The sequence below is a fragment of the Cebus imitator genome, unplaced genomic scaffold (genome assembly GCF_001604975.1).
Source record: "Cebus imitator isolate Cc_AM_T3 unplaced genomic scaffold, Cebus_imitator-1.0 Scaffold16, whole genome shotgun sequence".
In the NCBI taxonomy this organism is placed as follows: Eukaryota; Metazoa; Chordata; class Mammalia; order Primates; family Cebidae; genus Cebus; species Cebus imitator.
Window position 1 is genome coordinate 9424648 of NW_016107331.1, and position 19694 is coordinate 9444341.

The 19694-nt window shown below is 36.1% G+C and overlaps 1 protein-coding gene across 20 annotated transcripts in view; it reads right to left on the reverse strand.

The window, feature by feature from the left end:
- The window catches only part of MEF2C (myocyte enhancer factor 2C), a 181623-nt gene that overhangs the window by 130365 nt on the left and 31564 nt on the right, over window positions 1-19694 (reverse strand). The window contains exon 1 of one of the 20 annotated variants that reach the window (XM_017508317.2): window positions 1779-1799. The exons of the other annotated variants lie outside the window; for them this stretch is intronic. The gene's annotated coding sequence lies outside the window, so the exon portion shown is untranslated. Of the gene's footprint in view, window positions 1-1778; window positions 1800-19694 lie in introns of those variants that run through there. 20 annotated transcript variants of the gene reach the window in all.

Genomic DNA, 19694 nt, shown 5'->3' on the forward strand with positions numbered 1-19694 from the left:
TAACATGGAGCAGTAACTGTTACCTCCAGGTCTGTGTACACACTCTGATTTTGGTGATCTCTATGACACACACATACACACACACATATACACATACATGCACACACACACACCATATATATACACACACAAACATACACATATACACACATACATATAATTATTTAAGGAAGAATATATATGTACAGTTGACCCTTGAATAACACACACAGGTTAGAACTGTGAGGAGTCCACTTATACATGAATTTTCTTCCATCTCTACCACACCTGAGACAGCAAGGCCAACCCCTCTCTTCCTCTTCTTCATCAGCCTGCTGCTCAATGTAAAGATGAGGATGAAGACCTTTATGATAACCCTCTTTAACTTAATATCTTCTTTTTTATGATTTTCTTTACCCTAGCCTACCTTCCTGCGGTATATAATACATATCACACATGAAATATGTGTTAATTGACTGTCTATGTTATTGATAGGGCTTCTGGTCAACAGTAGGCTATTAGTAGTCAAGCTTTTGGGGATTCAAGTTATATGCAAATTTTCAACGGCCTAGGGGGTTGGCCTCCAACCTCTACATTGTTCAAGGGCCAATTGTATTTTAGCAGAAAACTTGGCTACATTGCTTCATTTTTGAATAATTCCATGACTTCACTTTGTCTTCTATTTTGATGTCAATCAACATGTACAAGTAGTCGAGGCAAACTTACTAAAGTCACTCAATGTAAACAGACTACATGCCAGGATCCGTCTAATGTTTCTGCTAACTTTTAGCTTCCGCTTGCTAACGTTCTATATGCTACTATTCTTAATAATTTCACATTCTCAATGACGAGTCGGCTGACTGAAGGCTTAAAAATTCAGTATTTGGTCACGTACGACTCTTTTATGTTTTGTTTTGTTTTTTTGAGACAGAGTCTTGTTCTGTCACCCAAGCTGTAATACAATGGTACGATCTCGGCTCACAGCATCCTCTGCTGCCTGGGTTTAAGTAATTCCCCTGCCTCAGCCTCCTGAGTAGCTGGGACTACAGGCACACATCACCACGCCGGCTAATTTTTTTTTTTGTATTTTAGTAGAGACGGGGTTTCACCATGTTGGTCAGGATGATCTCGATCTCCTGACCTTGTGATCTGCCCGCCTTGGTCTCCCAAAGTGCTGGGATTACAGGTGTGAGCCACAGTGCCCGATCGCAACTCTTTATTTTTTATTTTAAAACTAAAATAATTTCATGCATTTATATTTGTATGAATATATTGTAATATTTATTGTAAGTACTGCAAATTATAAAATCTATTTTCAGCATTTCAGAAAGATTAAAGTATTCTAATTGTACTAAAATGTATCAAGATGATTGTTACCTGAAGCTTTATAATGCAGTCAATACAATCAGACTCAGTCCATAAGTACTTTATATATCTAGAATATAAGCAATTTATCAAACTATATTTGTGTTTTAGGTTGCAACATTTCCATTATGACAAGTGATAATTAAAAGACCAAAAGTAATTGTATTTGGCAATCATATATGCAGAATATTCTACATTCCTTAGCACTATGGTGACAAAAAATAACTTACTGCTATCATTATAGATACCATAACATGATTAAAAGAATTTTAGAACTGTATGTTGAATTGTATGCTCAACATTGGTTAGTAACAGAAAACATTCATAATATTAAAAAAACACATCATTTAAATACTTTAAATCTTCTCTATATAATTTAAAAGTTAGTTTTAAAGCTATTTCTTTTAACAAATGTAAGAAAAACATACACCTACCAGTACCACTGGTAGGGGTGAAAGTTGAGATGAAGAACGTTCATGGAACTTGATGAGAAAAGGTAGTCAGAATCTCCTTCTAACTCAGTGCCTGTAAAAGACCATTCAGAGTAACGGTCTCTTTTCTATTTATTTGAACACTGGATTCTGTTTGTATTAACCATCACTTGAAATAAGTACACTGTACAACAACAAAATTGTAACAAATATCTTTATTTAAATTATTTTATTTTTCCAAGTGATAGTTAAAATGCTGCATGTGCCGCTCTTAAGAATGTAGTTCTAGCTGGGCGCAGTAGCTTATGCCTGTAATCCCAACACTTTAGGAGTCCAAGGTGGGCAGATCATCTGGGGTCAGGAGTTTGAGATCAGCCTGGCCAACAAGGTGAAACCCCGTCTCTACTAAAAATACAAGAATTAGATGGGCATGGTAGTGCACGCTTGTAATCCCAGCTACTCGGAGGCTGAGGTAGGAGAATCATTAGAACCCAGGAGGTGGAGGCTGCAGTGAGATGAAATTGTGCCACTGTATTCCAGACTGGGCGACAGAGCAGGACTCTGTCTCAGAGAAAAGAAAGAAAAAAGAAAAAAGAATGTAGTTTTAACGAGACACAGAGGCTTACGTCAGTAATCCCAGCTCTTTGGGAGACAAAGGCTAGAGGATTGCTTGAACCGCAAGTTCAAGACAAGCCTGGGCAAAACAATCAGACACCTTCCCTATAAAAGTGAAAAAATTAACTGGGTGTGGTAGCATGAAGTTAAAGGCTGCAGTGAGCTGGGATAGCACCCCTGAACTCCAGCCTGAGCAATGGTGAGACTCCATCTTTTTTTTTTTTAAGTAAGAAAAAGAATGTATTTTTAGCTGAGTGTGCAATGAGTAATGAGATCTTCTAGGCTAGATTTGTATACTTTTAAACAAGAGTTGATTACCAAACAACTATGTACACAGGGTAGCCAGGTAGCTTCCATTAGTACCATTAAGAAGAAACTTTCTGTTAGCTACATAATGCCTAGACATTCAGTAAGTTGAAAACAGTAATAAGTCACCATAATTGAATGGATACAGATAATCGGAAACTGCCTGCAAAAATGAAATCTATGCATTATAGAAATGACAATCATTTTAGGCAACAATATTATTAAAATAAATGTATCATATAGACTGCTAGTGAAAAGTAAAACTTAGTGATTTGAATATCATTTTGATTTTCTTATTCCCATCATCACCTGATGTTAAATAGCAGTGGAAAAGATAAAGGCATGATTTAGCTTTTAGTAGATGTCCACATAACGGATTTATAAAAGATATAAACCCTTTCCAATATGCTTGAATTTTCAGATATTTACAGAAATAAGCGATCCACATGGCCAGATGCTCATTACAAAACAAATAAAACAATTTACATGAATGCTTTGGATAAAGTTTAAACTTCAAACAGGGACAATAAGATGCACCATGCCTCCTAATAAATCATAAATGTGTCTCTCAACATTGTTTTATCAGTGACATTATTGTTATTTCATGACTTCACTCATGACTCAAACAAGAACCACAATAATTCCTAATTTATACATGGGAGCAAAATCTGAGGAAGAAATGTAAAATTACTATTTAGGAAAAATGTGGACGCATTCTCTATCAATTACCTGCATATAAAATGAATTAAAGACTATTGAGAGCAGCTTTTTGTAACTCTATAAGAACCGTGTTTTCTGTGAGACCAAAGCTTTAAAATATGAGACTTCTAAACCTCAGTTTTCCTCTCTGTAAAATGCGTATTAGGAAACAATAAATAGATATTACTGTCATGGATTTATAGAGTAGATATGATCAACACTCTTCAGCCAGTCAGGTAGTATAGCAGATGTGGTACAAAAAATAATTTGTTAGTTGAGAGATTACAAATCCATCAGGAAGTATATCCTGAACACAAAGGTGGATAAAACTTAATCTGCATACCAAAGAGCTTACATTTTATCCAACTTTGAACAATACTTTTAAAATTAACTTCAGTACAACATAGAAATTGTAAACCCCATAAAATAGATCCTCAAAAAGATATCTGAAAGTCAGACTGGGAAAGATGACATCACTGGGAAGAGCCTCATCAACTATTTTTCCTAGGTCTCTCTCACCTAAATTAGGATAATTATTACCCTTCATTCACTTGCTTCAAATTAATTCAACAAAGATGGAACATCTATTATCTGTGACAGACTCATGTAGACCACAGAGGAAACAAAGATGAGCAAGGTGCAATCTCCAAGCTCAAGGAGTTTACAGTCTAATGTGGATTGAGAATAATTTAATTTGTACAATATTTCCATTTTATGATGCTATTGTCCACATATCATTTCATGCAGACCTTGAGAATCATGTTTACTGAAGTCAGAAATGTTGACATTTTTCTACTGTGATATGAAAAAAGGACTGCAATGAATTACAACTGTCTCACTAGAGTCTTTATGGTCTTATTTTGTATTTCCGAGAACTGAGATTTGTTCTAATTTTAGTATATTTGTGAATGGCTTGACCCATTCTAGAATAGCTTATGTGTGATTTACTCCCCAGAGTGGTTCTATGTGCAATATGGGAGACAAGATGGCAGGAGGTACCCAGAAAAAGTGCTGGACCCCATGCTGTCCTTGTTGAAGAAACCTGAAGAACATGCAAATTTAAAAAGAAGCTTTGAAACTTTTCCTCAGCTTTATAGTTCATTTTTAAACAGCTGTTACGAAATGTTGGGATTTGAAAGAGTCTTGCTAAGTGCTATATAGAATACATAGAAAATATTTAAAAATACATCCATATTCAAGTTTATTTTCTTAAATAATTTGAAAATATTTTTATCTATAAAACAAATTACTTTCATTTTTAGAAAAGCATCATTACAGTCTTCTGAATAACACAACATATAGTAATAAGATGATATACTTCTTTTAATGATTTTGGATATTTTTTCCTTAACTGTTCACAGATTATTTCTCTAATACAAAAGAATAAATTAGCTAGTTGGGTAATTTAAAAGCCAATGAATAAAATAATACTCTTTATGTTGCGTGATTTTTATTCCCTTCCTGATACAGGTTGACTGTGTCCCCACCCAAATCTCTGCCTCTGCACAGGTTGGGACAATTTGGAGGGCTTAGAAGAAGACAGATGTGGAAAGTTTGGAACTTCCTAGAGACTTGTTGAATGACTTTGGCCAAAATACTGATAGTGATATGGACAATGAGGTCCAAGCTGAGGTGGTCTCAGATGGAGATGAGGAATTTGTTGGGACCGAAATTAATAAACTGAAATAAAAACTAAAATGAGAACATCCTGTTATATCTTAGCAGAGAGACTGGAGGCATTTTGCCCCTGACCTAGAGATCTGTGGAACTTTGAACTTGAGAGAGATGATTTAGGCTTTTTGGCGGAATAAATTCCTACGCAGAAAAGTGTTCACAATGTGACTTGGGTGCTCTTAAAAGCATTGAGTTTTATGTATTCACAATGATGTGGTTTGGAATTGGAACATAATTTTTAAAAGGAAAGCACGTCATAAAAATTTGGAAAATTTGCAGCCTGACAATGTGATAGAAAAGAAAAACCCATTTTCTAAGGAGAAATTCAAGCCAGCTGCAGAAATTTGCATAAGTAATGAGAAGCCAAATGTTAAGCACCAAAACAATGGGGGAAATGTCTCCAGGGCATGTCAGAGACCTTCATGGCAGGCACTGCTATCACAGGCCTTCTAGATGTCTAGAAGGAAAAAAAGGTCTCTGGGCTGGGCCCAAGGCCTTGCTACTTTGTGCAGTCTTGGGATTTGGTGCCCTGTGTCCCAGCGGTGGCTAAAACAGCCTGAGGTTACAGCTCAGACCATTGCTTCAGAGCATTAAAGGTCTAAGCCTTGGCAGCTTACATGTGGTGTTTGTCATATGGGTGCACAGAAGTCAAGAACTAAGTTTTGGGAACCTCAACCTTGATTTCATAGATGTATGGAAATACCTATATGTCCTGGATGTCAAGGCATACGTTTGTTCCAGGGGTGGAGCCCTGATGGACACATTTCCCCTCTGCATTGCCTCATGCCTCTGCTACGGCAATGCAGAAGGGAAATGTAAGGTCAGAGCCCCAATAAAGAATTCCCACTGGGGAACTGCCTAGCAGAGCTGTGAGAAGAGGGACACCATCCTCCAGATCCCAGAATGGTAGATCCTCTGACAGCTTGCACCGTGTGCCTGGAAAAGCCACAGATACTCATTAGCAGCCTAAGAAAGCAGCCACGAGAGGCTGCTGCACCCTGCAAAGCCACAGTGGCAGAGCTGCCCAAAGCCATGAGAACCCACCTTTTGCATCAGCATGACCTCTAGGTGAGACATAGAGTCAAAGGTGATCATTTTGGAACTTTAAGGCTTAGTGACTGTCCTATTGGATTTTGTACTTGTTTGGGGTCTGTAGCCTCTTTGCCTATATTCCCACTGTATCTAGGAAGTAACTAATTTGCCTTTGATTTTACAATCTGATAGGTGAAAGGGACTTGCTTTGTCTCAGATGAGACTTTGGACTTCATCTTTTGGGTTAATACTGGAATGAGCTAAGACTCTGGGGGACTGTTGGGAAGGCACAATTGTATTTTGAAATGTAAGAACATGAGATTTGCGAGGGGCCAGGAGAGGAATTACATGGTTTGGCTGTGTCCCCACCCAAGTCTCATCTCAAATTATAGTTTCCATAATCCCCACGTCATGGGAGAGACCAGGTGGACACAATTAAATCATTGAGGCCATTCTCCCATACTGTTCTCCTGATAGTGAGTGAGTGCTCCTGAGATCTGATGTTATTGTAAGGTGCTTACCACTTTGTTCAGCACTCATTCTCTCTCCTGCTACCCTGTGAGGGGGTGCCTTCTGCCATGATTGTAAGTTTCCTGAGGCCTCCCTAGCTATGTGAAACTGTGAGTTAATAAAGTCTCTTTTCTATATAAATTTTCTAGTCTTGGGTATTTCTTCATAGCAGCATGAGAACAAACTAATACATTTCCATTCTTCAGATTTCCTGTAAAGTAGCTGAATGTGTGCTTAAATTATGGTCCAAGTCTAGATGATGCAGAGAAAAATCTCAAAGCAGGATTTTTAAAACAATGAAATTAATAAAACAGCAACAACAAAAGCTCTGTGAATTAAATACATGCAGTATTGTTTTTAGACTCATAAAAATATTCAGTCAAGCACTTCCTTCCTATTAATTTAATTTTGACAAATTGAGGTGTTTCTTGATAATGAAATCCAATGTGTGAATATCTACTTCAAAAACCTCAATGCATACCTCTTCACTCCTTGCAAAAATCAGGATTTTCCTCAGTCTTCCCTCTACTCTTCTACATATACCTATCACCTCATGACCAATCTCTACATGCAAGCCTTACCAATCTTTCTCCCTGTTCCTCATGTAGGAATTCATGTGTAGTATTGACCTACAATATATTCAAGGTATTTTTCCAGTCATTTTGGGGGACCCTGAAATGAGCGAGACTCTATAGAGATTGGAATAAAAGGAGTGACAGAATTCATCTGCTAAATTAATTTATCGAGTTAACCAAGGGCCATGGCTGCATTTAGATTGGGTGACCATAGGCAACAAAACTTAAAGCTCACCTGGGACGTCAGGAGGAGGCGGCCCAGTAAGAGTCAACTAGAAGACAAGGAAGGGAGTGAAGTGCATTTGATAAGGGTATGGACTCTGAGACCCACCCACCTGTGTCCTAATCCTTGTTGGGTGCAGTCCTTCTCTGGCCCTCACTTACATACACACATCCTTGTCAGTTCACTAGTCCTGGATCAGTTAGTTATTCCTTGGAGAAATCTCTTTCTCAAGTGCTCCATATGTCAGCTAAAGACAACTAACAAACATTTAGAGTGATGCTTACACATCTGCATTAAGGAATAGAAAAAGCGATTTTTAAAGAAAACATAAACTAAGAATACTTGAATCTTTAAGCAGTAATTTTCAAACTTCAGTGAACCTTCTAATCATCTAAACATCATTTTTAAGGTTCTCCCCAGGAAGGTGGTAGTGAGAAATGCACTTTGAAGGAGCGCTACAAACCATTCTCAGGCTTACATATGGTAGATTACACTTTGCACATCTAGAAGTTGTTTTCATTATTCCCGCAAAAATTCTACCTGTCGCGTCAGAGTGTGTTGATTAAACATTACTGGTTATGGCAAACTTGAACGATATAATTGTTATTTGTATTACAACATCCATATGGCTTCTTACTATTTTAAAAAATTTTGGCCGGGCACGGTGGCTCACAACTGTAATCTCAGGACTTTGAGAGGCTGAGGTGGGTGGATCATGATGTCCAGATATCAAGACCATCCTGGCCAACATGGAGAAACCTCGTCTCTACTAAAAATACAAAAATTAGCTGGGCATGGTGCCGTGCACCTATAGTCCCAGCTACTCGGGAGGCTGAGACAGGAGAATCACTTGAACCTGGGAGGTGGAGGTTGCAGTGAGCCTAGATCACATGACTGCACTCCACTTGGTGACACAGCAAGACTCCATCTCAAAAAAAAATTATTAAAAGTGTACACTAGGCATGCGTTGGTTCACGCGAGAAACTAACAATCATTTAAAAAACTCTTCCCATGAAAAATAAATTCTGGATTTTCCAACAGTAATTTTAAAACAGAATTTTGGGGTGAAAATTATTTGTAAGCTGCAGTGTGACGGTATTACTGGGAACACAGTGGTATGTTAAGAGTCTGTACTCAAAAGTAAGACACACAGTGACGAGGCACATTCAAACTCTTCTGTAACGATCTGCTCAAGTGTTTTCTCCTTTGTGAAGTATTTCCAGAATCCTCATGTAGCACAGATTGGGCTTTTTATTTTCCGTGTTATAAAAAATTGTAGAGCCAGCATGCAAGGAAAATCAAGGAGAATGCCGTTTAACTTAGGAAAGTTCCTGTATTAATTAACTGAAGATGACAGTGTTCTATAATAAAAGGAAAGCATTAATGTTTTCAGTTTCCAAGTTTAGTTCATACCTGACAGAATGTTATGTAACTGCTACAGCCTCATCCTAAAAGAAGCCAATAATTTGAAAACTAGATTGATCTAATTAATTGTACACATTGAGAAGTTGCGCTCAACGAGCAAAACTCTGCAGACGTGACAGAGATGTAAAGCTAATGGCTACAAAGCTGCAAAAATATTTGCTCATTTATGAACAAGTCAACAAATCTGAAGTTTTATTTTCTTGTGGGAGTGAATACAGTAGCATTCAACAAAAAACATATTGTAGCTTTTTTTTCCTTTTAAAATGGACACATTGGATACTGTAACAGATATTAATATTTTCTATAAACAGCTTCATAAAGTTCTGTAGGGCAATTCACAATAAAGTTTCTTAAGTCCTACAGGTCTTATCATTTTATTAAATACTCTCTGTAAGTAGGAAAGGGTATAAATTTCCTTTAGGTAATGGAAATAAGTTACATTTTTATGGCCAATTCAGCATTCTAATAATGACTGAAAATACCTATGAAACCCTATGTTTCTCAGGTAGGAAAGGACAACAGTTTCTTTTACGTAATGGCAATATATTCCATTTTACAGTAGGTTCAACATTCTAATAATGATGGAATATGTCAAAGAAATGAATGAAGTACCTTCTAATTTTCTTCCACTTCTCTAAGGCTGGTAAGGGAGCAACGCTGCCACTTCTAATGTGAACAGGTGAATAAATGAATGAAACTATTACTGCATATGTTTTTTTGTTTCATTTTATGGTTAAGGTAGGTTTTTTGGCAACCTTGTCCCAATTACCAGGAAGCTGTGCCTGCTGTTCATAATGGTGGATCTGTTCCTTCCCTGTTTCCCTTAACATTTCCCCCCTCTAAAATCATAAAACAAAATGAATTGTGTTTTGTTTTTTAAAATTGTAAATTTTTTTTTCACTTAAAAAAATGCCATATTCCAAGGCATACCTTTTAGACTGTCTTAGGTCACGTCTGTGTGCCAACTGCAGCCCAGTGGGACAGTCAGACTCACTCAGCAGAGCTGGCCTGCTCAGCAGAGCCTAGCAGTTATAATCTAGAAGTGAAGATGATCCACAGCAATCCTGCAAGACTACAGTTTAAGTAGAGCTTTCAATTTGCTGTGGTTGGCATGACCTAATTTTGGCTCGAAAGGTACATTTTTCCCCCTCTGGGTTTCACTGACTACACATTGGAGAAAAAAAAAAATGTGTTCTTCAAGGGATTCTTGCTCTTTCCTTTCTTAAGAAAATTTAGAAAATTTAACAACTGTTGGCCTCTGGCTAATACCCAAACTAAAGTCTTTTTCCAGCTTCGCCTACATCTTGACCCTTCATGCCAAATATTTTAGGCGATCTATTTATAAAGTTCATCACTTTCCCTGCTACTTCATCTTTAGAAATGCCAATAATTTAGAAACTGGAATGATGCAGCTGGTCTCATAGATGAAAAAAAGCGAGATTCTATAGAAGAGATAATTTTCCTGTTTAAACTTAAGACATTAATTTATTTTCTTCTCCATTCTATAGGTAGAATGGAAGTAACAGCAATGTTCTGTATTTGTTTCACCCTAGTGTTCAAAGATGTTTCAAAGTTGTAGAGATTTTGCATGTTCCATTAACATGTTCTTAATGCTGACTATACATTTCAATCACTTGAGACACTTTTTAAAAACACTGATACCCAGACCCATCCCAGACCAATGAAATCAGTATCGCTGGACCAGTTTCCCCAACATTTTTACTTGTTACAAGCCCTCCAGGAGACTCAAATGTGAAGCCAAATCTGAAATGAATCATATTAAAACTCTTAGAAACATAACCACCGCAACACAGGTATGTTGTTGCATTATCTCCCTTGGATGTAGTGTGGTATTGAAATTTACTAGTCTGTCCAGTTATGAGCTAATTCACCTGAGAGAGTTTCTCAGCTATTGTACGAAGTGAGAGGAAAAAAAATTCATCTGGACAACCTCGCTGACTCTTAATAGATTTGTGAGTTACAATCATGGGAAGCTTTGCCTTTCTGAGACAGCAGTCCTGATAAATATGCCCCCTTTCTGCAGAACCAGTGTTAGGAAATTTCAAGGTCTTGAAAACTAATCATTTTTATCTAGATCATATTGACTCTTTGGAGGGTTTCCAGTTGTATTTTAAAAATATAAATTTCACCTTGTGATATTTACTGACTTGCAAATCTCTAATATTACGCTAATTAAATTCAATGCTGTATACTTAATTTACTCAAGGTGATAATTTTCTAATTGCATGTGTGATGTTAATGTATTATCTCTTTGAGATCAAATTCACTACATTTAGTGACTTCCGAAAAAGTCAACCCTTTAGACTAAAGCTCTCAGTCTTTCCTAACTAATTTATATCTCTACCTTGGTCACTGGGAAATGGTATTAGTAAGCAGCACAACCCAGTTCCTCCACCTCCGTCCACATGAAGCAGGCCTTTTCTCATTAAGTACCTGGTTTGTGAAGGTAATGTTATATAACAGCTGCGACCAAAAGGTAGAGAGAATTGGAATTTTGTTCCATTATACAACTGAGATCTTTAATCTCACCCCTTACATAAAACTTTATGTGGTTCATTTTATGGTAAGGCTTCCTATGAAATAAAAAAATATTTTTGCTACATAACTTGCAGAACTAGCATCTTTATTTTCCTGCCATGTCTTGCCTCTTCTGTCTCACATACACACATACACACACACACACACACACACACACACACACACGAGATATGTGTATATGTTTGTTTGGCAACATAGGAGGGATAAGTTCAGTTTCTTGAAGTCTACATGTCTTGTAAGATCTTGGTTTGCTATGTTTACAAATCCATTCCCTTCTATTAGAGTACCTGAAGTTCTTTTAAAATATACAAAATGTTTTCCTAATGGTATGATATCCCTCAAGTACTTGGCTTTCTTTAGTTTTGCTCTTTTAGAACAAGAAGGAAAAAAAACTGAGAAATGCCCTTTAAAGTTTTATTAAAAATTACTTTGTAAGAGATATAAGTTAAGCCTCCACTATACAAAGTATTCTTGGGTAGCTCCCTGTTGGGCCCTTCTCTCTTATTCATAGCTTGTCCCATATCCCTGTCAAAACAGTGGGCTGCAGGCAAGGACCTGGATCAGGCCATCCTTCCTTTCAGCTGTGTCTAGGAAACAGGGCAGCAGTGGGAGGTGAGGAGGAGTACGTCCTCCCAGTTACCTTGAGATCCGCAACAGTGAGGTTTCTATGGCATACCAGAGAATGGAAAGAAGATTAGGTTGGCACTTCCTACTTCTGGTACCATCTTCACAGCTTCATCAGGTGCCCCCAATTTCCACAGGACCTAAAGTCCTGGGCAAAACCTGCACATCTTTTCTAAATGGGAAAGCAAAGTTGAGAATATGGCAGACCATATGAAAAATATATGAAAGTCTGTTATGCTTTCAGAGGGGAGACTAGCCTCCGAAATTTCATTTTCTGGAGTACTGCCAGCATTTGGCTCATATGAGACTGACTTTAGGCATCCTCAACTAGAGATTGGCCTGACTGGTCATCTCCCAAAAGAGCTGAATAGTCTATCAATTAAGCATTTAGCTCACTTTCAACAAACCTGTAGTATAGTGTTTATCACATTATATTTATAATTGCACCTTGCATATTCATCTCCTTCATCAGACTGAATTCCTCAGTAACAGTTTCCATCTCTCCGTTTTATATCCCTAATTAAACACTCCCATGAAACACTTAGTGATAAGTTGACTGTTGAGTTAACAAATTTATATAGTTGATATCCAAGAACTGTTGGGCTATAGCAGTAGATATTTGATTGGCAGAGCCAAAGGTAGTTTTCAAGTTATAGGTTTGTTTGTTTCTGAGACTGTAAGAATGCATGGTTTTGTATGCCCAAGTTCAAGATTCACTAGTTTGAAATATACAACACATTATTAACTATAGTCAACACGCAGTGCAACAGAATATCAGAACTTACTCCTCCTCCTGTCTAACTGAAACTTTGTACCTGTCAACCAATGTCTCGTCTCCCCTTTACCCATCTACTCCAGCACCCCATTTCTGGAAACTGCCTTTCTACTGTCTACATCTGTAAGTTCAACTTTTAACACTACACATACAAATGAGATCGCATAGTATTTGTCTCTCCATGCATGGCTTATTTTACTTAACATAATGTCTTCTAGGTTCATCCATGTTGCAAATGACAGAATTTCCAGGGTTTTTTTTGTTTGTTTTGAGACAGAGTCTTGCTCTATGTCCCAGGTTGGAGTCAAATGGCATGATATTGGCTTACTGCAACCTCTGCCTCCTAGGTTCAAGCGATTCTCCTGTCTCAGCCTCCTGAGTAGCTGGGATTACAGGCGCCCACCACCATGCCCAGATAATTTTTGTATTTTTAGTAGACATGGGGTTTCACCAGGTTGGCTAGGCTGGTCTCGAATTCCTGATCTCAGGTGATCCATCCACCTCGGCCTACCAAAGTGCGGGGATTACAGACATGAGCCACTGCGCCCAGCTGTTTTTAAGAATTTTTTTAGAGACTAGATCTCACTGTGTTGCCTACGCTGGTCTCAAAATCCTGATCTCAAGTGATTCTGCGGCCTTGGTGTCCCAGTAGTGAGGATTACAGGCAAGAGCTACTGTGCCCAGCTAACATTGGTATTTAAAAAAAATTCCCTGTACAGCCAAGATTCAGAACCATTTATCTAAGCTAACTGTTCAAATGAAATCCAATCCTATGACCCTGTCTCTTGGCGTATACCAAAGATCAAAAACTATAGCCCATAGTTTTTGAATGAATTCTGTTTGTGAGAAGCTTAGTTGATTTTAGTCTTTGGACGACTAAATTTTTTAAAAAGGCTTTTGAAGTGCAATATTAGCTACATCACAATCCTGTTCAAGGAATATTACTAATTACTTTGTGTAATTATCTTTTATAGAATTAGCCAACAGATATAACTTCCTCCTCAGTCTTCGGGTAAGCCAGGCTTTATAGTGAATAATTATTTCCTGTATATTTACAACTCAAATGGCTATTAATATAAATATTGTGTTTTATAAAGTATTAAGAGCGTGCTTTACAGTTGGAAGATTCCAAAGAGAATTCAAACAACTTTAGTCAAAAATCACATTAGGAAGTAGATATAACTGGCCTCAGTGGTTTTGCTGGAATGAGAAGAATAAACATGGAGTGTTACCAATGGCCCTTAATATTGCCTAAAGCACACAAAACTCCCCCGCCAATGGGCATCATAAGTGACAGGAAAGTTTTGTCATTGTAATCAATTAATTCCAAATAACACATTGAATAACCAAATCTTCAAGTCACATTTCTAATAAATTTTTTTTTAAATACAGAGAACATAGATTATTTGCATTTGCATGGTAATCCAAACAAGCATTTCATTCTCTTCAACAGTGACACAAAGCGGAAGCAAATGTAGTTACTAATATGAACTGTGGAAATTTGGCAAGGAATCCATGACATTAAAGATATGGTAGCTATTAATTTTGAAGTCCAAAGCTTGTATATTTGGTAATTCAGAAATATTTGAGTCTATTTGACCTCTGGCCAGCCTTTCTGTCCTCACTTCTAGTCAATAGTAGGGCAATACTTTTACGAAAAGAAACAAGGAAACTGTTTATTAGAAAAAAGAAAGTTCATATTGTTTCTTATGGTAAAAATTCTAAAAATGATACTTTTCCTTTTTCAAAAGGTCTTTTATTGAACCCAGAAAAATTCAGTTAAAAGCTAAAAGCCATGCATTTGATGAATAAACTTGATATATTATGTAACTTTCAAATATAATATAACCTTGTTCTAACTCATCAGTAGTTATTTCACATCTAACTCTGGTTTTAAGGTTCTATTGTTTTCCTTTTTTAACTACAAAAAAAGTTTAAAGGTGTTTTTGAAGTTGAATTCTCTAGAACATCCATCTGCACTGATTAAATTTACTGAATAACTCCTGAAATCCATTTAATATTCATTTATAGGCTCTGTCATACATCTCACATTTTAAAATTAAAACCATATAAATTACCATGATTCTTGCAAATGAAGGTTAAAAATTAAAACAGCTCAAGAAATGAATAGCAAAGTGGTCACTAGACAGTGATGACATGAAACTAGATTTTCCTATTTCAATTAAAGCTAACATTGTAGTTGGAAAAATATGTTTTCACAAATAGTAATAAGACATTGCTTGTGAAAGATGATTTATCAAGTAGATGATAATATATGTTTTCCTCACTTCACATTAATAATATGGAACTGTATATCACAGGCCAAGAATTAATTCACTTCTCTTTAAAAACAATACAAATATGTTTACACAAACTTAGTTATAATTTCATTCCAAGATTACTAAATATTTTTTCCCCAAGATGCCAGGCAAACCTAAGATTCAGTAATTGACTCTTTCTTTCTTCTGTCTAATAGATGAGATCACGTATGTGAGATTTTGGCTTAATAGGAAGAGAGTGGGCTCTAGACTGACTATCTGGGTTGAGATGCTAGGTCCGCCGTTAAATGGGTAACTTTGGACAAGTTACTTTGTAAATTTTTACCTCAGTTTCTTCATCTGTATAATGGAGATAGTAACTACATCTACCTCCTTAAGTTTTGAGGAATAAATGAATTAATGCAGATAAAGCTTCAGACCCACAGAACAGTGCTCTAGTATATGGTATGCTCTCAAAAAAATGTTAGCTGTGGTTTTTATTGTCTGAAAGTAATTATAATTAGTAATTCTTTCAAATTAATAATATAAGTTTTTAAACACATATCATAAAAGTTAGTACAATTATTAGAGATATTTTCAGTAGTGACGCTGAATAAAGTAAAAGTGGAATTCCTAAGTCATAGTTGAAAGTATCAATTATATTTATAGAAGATCAGTCCTACTTCCAACCACCAAGCCAGCAAGAATTGAAAACCAACTGGTCAACATATGTCGATGCAGATGGAAAAAGGATACAACTGTCTTTAAATTCCCTAAAGAAAGCTGAGTGGAGAGCCTTCTGGTCACTGCAGTCCAACCTATCATTACGCGTGCGGCGAGACTCTTTGATGGGTTTCTTAGTCTATGAATAATATATATTTTGGGGACAGTGTCACAAAAATAATCTGTCTTTGCTCCAAAAAGACCTATGACTAAGCAAACGCAAAGAAAAAATTACCTCCCAACCACAAAGGAGGGTGGTACCCTCTGTGCTGGAAATCAAGACAACTGGCAAAACTTTAAAAAGTATTTTTGAGATAAAAATGGCCCCACAGTTCATATCCTGGAGAACCAGGAAAATTTCACGTTTCAAAACTACTCTTCCTTTAATGTTAAAAAATAAAGCTGTCCGGGGTGGGGGGGCGGGGGAATATCTGATTACTTCTTTATGAGGCATTACTAAATAAAAGAGCCTACCTTTTTACAAGATCTGGTATTTACAAGCATTTCACAGGGCAAAACACAATTGCAAATATTCAGGTTCGGTGAACGCTGCTAAGAGGAGTAAGCTTACCCCCAGTGAAATTTGGGATAATATTTACACGTTGAGTGGTATCTATTAAAGATTTAAAAAAGTAGCAAATCACGATAAGTATAACTTAGTTTGCCTCTGGAGTTTTGTCTTGAAAGGATGTTATGTATATTCAAAGGGTAGCAAAATAAACAATTCCAGTTGTTCCCCAAGTCCACGTGACTGACACCCCTTACCCAACACCCAATATTGGCAGTAGCTAGTGAGGCTCTCTTCTTTCTTGTAACACACTCTGCAGCTCTCCTCCAGCCCTACTGCCGGTACTTTGAGGGAAAGATAGAGAGGCTATGACAACCCACATGATTCAACTAGAACATTCTTATCAGTTCACCACCTGTGATTCTTGGCCTTTTATGCCAAGAGCAAATATTCCAAATCATTTAAAACTAAGCATTTAAATTATTTACAGGTTAGTCACAAAGTAAAGTTATCTGATATGTAAGATCACAGATAAATTAAATTGTTGGCAGAAAAAAGTGAACTCCAGAATTGTTCTTTATGATTCATCTTAAACCTATGTGCTATGTTCACATCCTCAAAAACACTATAAAATCAACTTATAATAGGCATGTATACATTATAATATTTGAAATAAAAAGAACAAGGACTCCGTTTTCTTTATGGATTAAGAAAACTTACTATAACAATCACGTGATACAACTCTAGAAAGGTAATTGAGCAATTAATCTATATGATGGCACAACAGTGCCAATGAATTCCAACTGTCAATTATTTTCTTGCTATAATGGCAGAATTGTTTCACAAAGGTCTTAATTTATATTTCTTGATTTGTCTATGTGATAATATATCCATTTCATAATCATGTTATGCCTTAAATGTATTTTGTAATTTTTCCCTAGACAGAAATTGAAAACTAGTTTTCCCATACATATATAAAATGTTTCATTTGTACAAATTGTCATTCCTTAATATATTTTCTTATTCTGCATTTTTAGTGCATGTGAATTATAAAACTGATTTTAAAATGTTTAATTTTTCTGAACTTTGAGTTGTTCTCCAAGTCAAAAATTATTTTAAAATCCTAAAACTAACACCTAAGTACCTTTTAAAGCCCTCGATTCTGGGAGATATTTAAATATCATGGACTGTACACAAAATGTAAATGTGTCCATTATCTATCTGCATATGCAATATATAGTTACTACACATACTTGAAATGTCAAATTCTGTTAACTTACTGCACTTATTTATTCAGAAACTGATGCAACTTCCGTTGCTCAATTTTAAATTCACATAGTACCAGAAAAATGATTTTTTATGAAGACAACAAAAACTGATTTTTTATTAAGAACAGTCAATAAAAATAGAGAAATCTTAATGAACAAAAATTAATTTCATAAACTAATTATTATGCTTTTAAAACATGCATGCTTACAAAAATAAAATGTCACATTATTTTGTGAAAAGATAGTGTATCAAGCTTGTCTATGGGCTAAGAATGTTTTGGTAGTTAAGCTACTTTGGGTTTAACTTAATGGTGTCAAACACTTAGGGAAATCAGTACTATGTATCGGAACAAATAATGGGTATTTATGTCCATATCCTAAGTATTCTATTACAACATATTTTTTAAACAATGTTTTGATTTGAGTAGGAAAGTAGGTTTGCTTTTAGTATGAGGGAAGATGTGTATTGAAGGATTATTCAGTAAATGTCATAGTTGGAAATGTAATAATTTTATCTAAAAATCCTTGGTTTATTTTAAAGAATTCTATTACAATTTACTCAAATTTAAATATAATACATTTCATAATTAAAAATGTTTGTGAACTTTTAAAATTTCACTTTTAATGGAAAGTAAATATTTGGTCAAAATATGTTTGGAAGAAAGCTTTTGGTCTACGAATATTATAAAAGTTTCTTAGAAATCTCTTAAGGGCTGAGCACAATAAAACTAGGGCAATGCATATATTCTCAGTTACTCTTTAAAAAAACCTGTAAAAGTGACTATAGTGGCATGTTCTGACACATTCTTTTCATAAACCGAACCCTGTTAGTGACAGCAGAACAGATTGTGTGCATCTGCTGGGAACGAGCCAGATGACAGTGGAAAAACGCACATGGATACCTTGGCACAGCAAATAAAAAATGGAGAAAAAAAGACCTGGAAGAGAAAGTGTTCAACTTTAATTGAAACATTCTTTCCAGCATGATGAACATCATCCAACCACCTCTTTTAGCCTGTCAATTTTACATATAAAAATGTGTTTTAAAGGAGTTCTTAGTAAATTAGAGCTGTTTTGTCCTCTCTTAGCACTCAATATTGACTCAGGTTTTGGGTTATTTCTTCAAATTATGGCAAATGTAATAAGCATTAGGGTAGAAAAAGAGGCCAAACCACTCTACCACAGCCTGGTACAAAAACACTGAACTTATAAAAACCCTTTCAGGTTCAAGTCAAATTTTAAATATCTGGGTTAAGTTTTTGAATTTTGTGGGTATTATATTGACAAGTGTCAAAGAAGCCACAATTCAAATATTCTGCAAATGTGACTATTGTAAATGTTGCTTGCACTCAACAGTGCTACAGTATTTTATTTTATGCTGATCAACCACATATTGTTTAAACAGTTGGCTCAATAGCAGTAGAGCGGGCCATACATAAAAACAAATGTGCTTCTATAAATCATATCAAGAAGTTTTCTCGGATGCTCTGATTACAATGAAAATTTATTCTATACAGTATACAATGCAAATTTTAAACTGAAGATGAAGTTGTTTAATAGATTAGTAGTCTGACTGAAGCAGCTGCAGTCAAAAAAAAATTCTGGTGATTAACAGCCATTTTCCAGTAATCATAACCCTGGAAAGGGCTACTAAGTAGGGGGAGGGGGTTGCAGATGGGAATAATTCTCTAAGCCCATGTGCCATAGAGGGCTCCATCATCTTCATGCAGACTTATTATTATTATTATTATTATTTTTAAATTAAAGCTTTTAGAGGCGTCCTTGATTGCAGTGTTGGGAGCTGTCCATGCTGTTTTACCATAGGGAAGTCCACTCTGCAAGTATTCCTTGCGCTGAGCACTCTTTATCGAGGCATTAAAACACAGTTATAAAAGAAAGCTGAAAAGCAAGGTGCACACTAGAAGGGCATTATTCAAAAGCATGAGAACAATTTCAAGTGATTGCAACTCGCCAGGTTGTATAAACTGGGTATGTCTCATCGATATTACCTGACATCCAAAATACAATTTTTTTTTGAGAAACTATGTGAACAGAAAAGCAGAACAAAAGGGGACCCCTGACACCAGTAATACTCCCATTTTTAAATCTACATTTTATCTAAATTTGTTTGAGTTATCTAAAGGT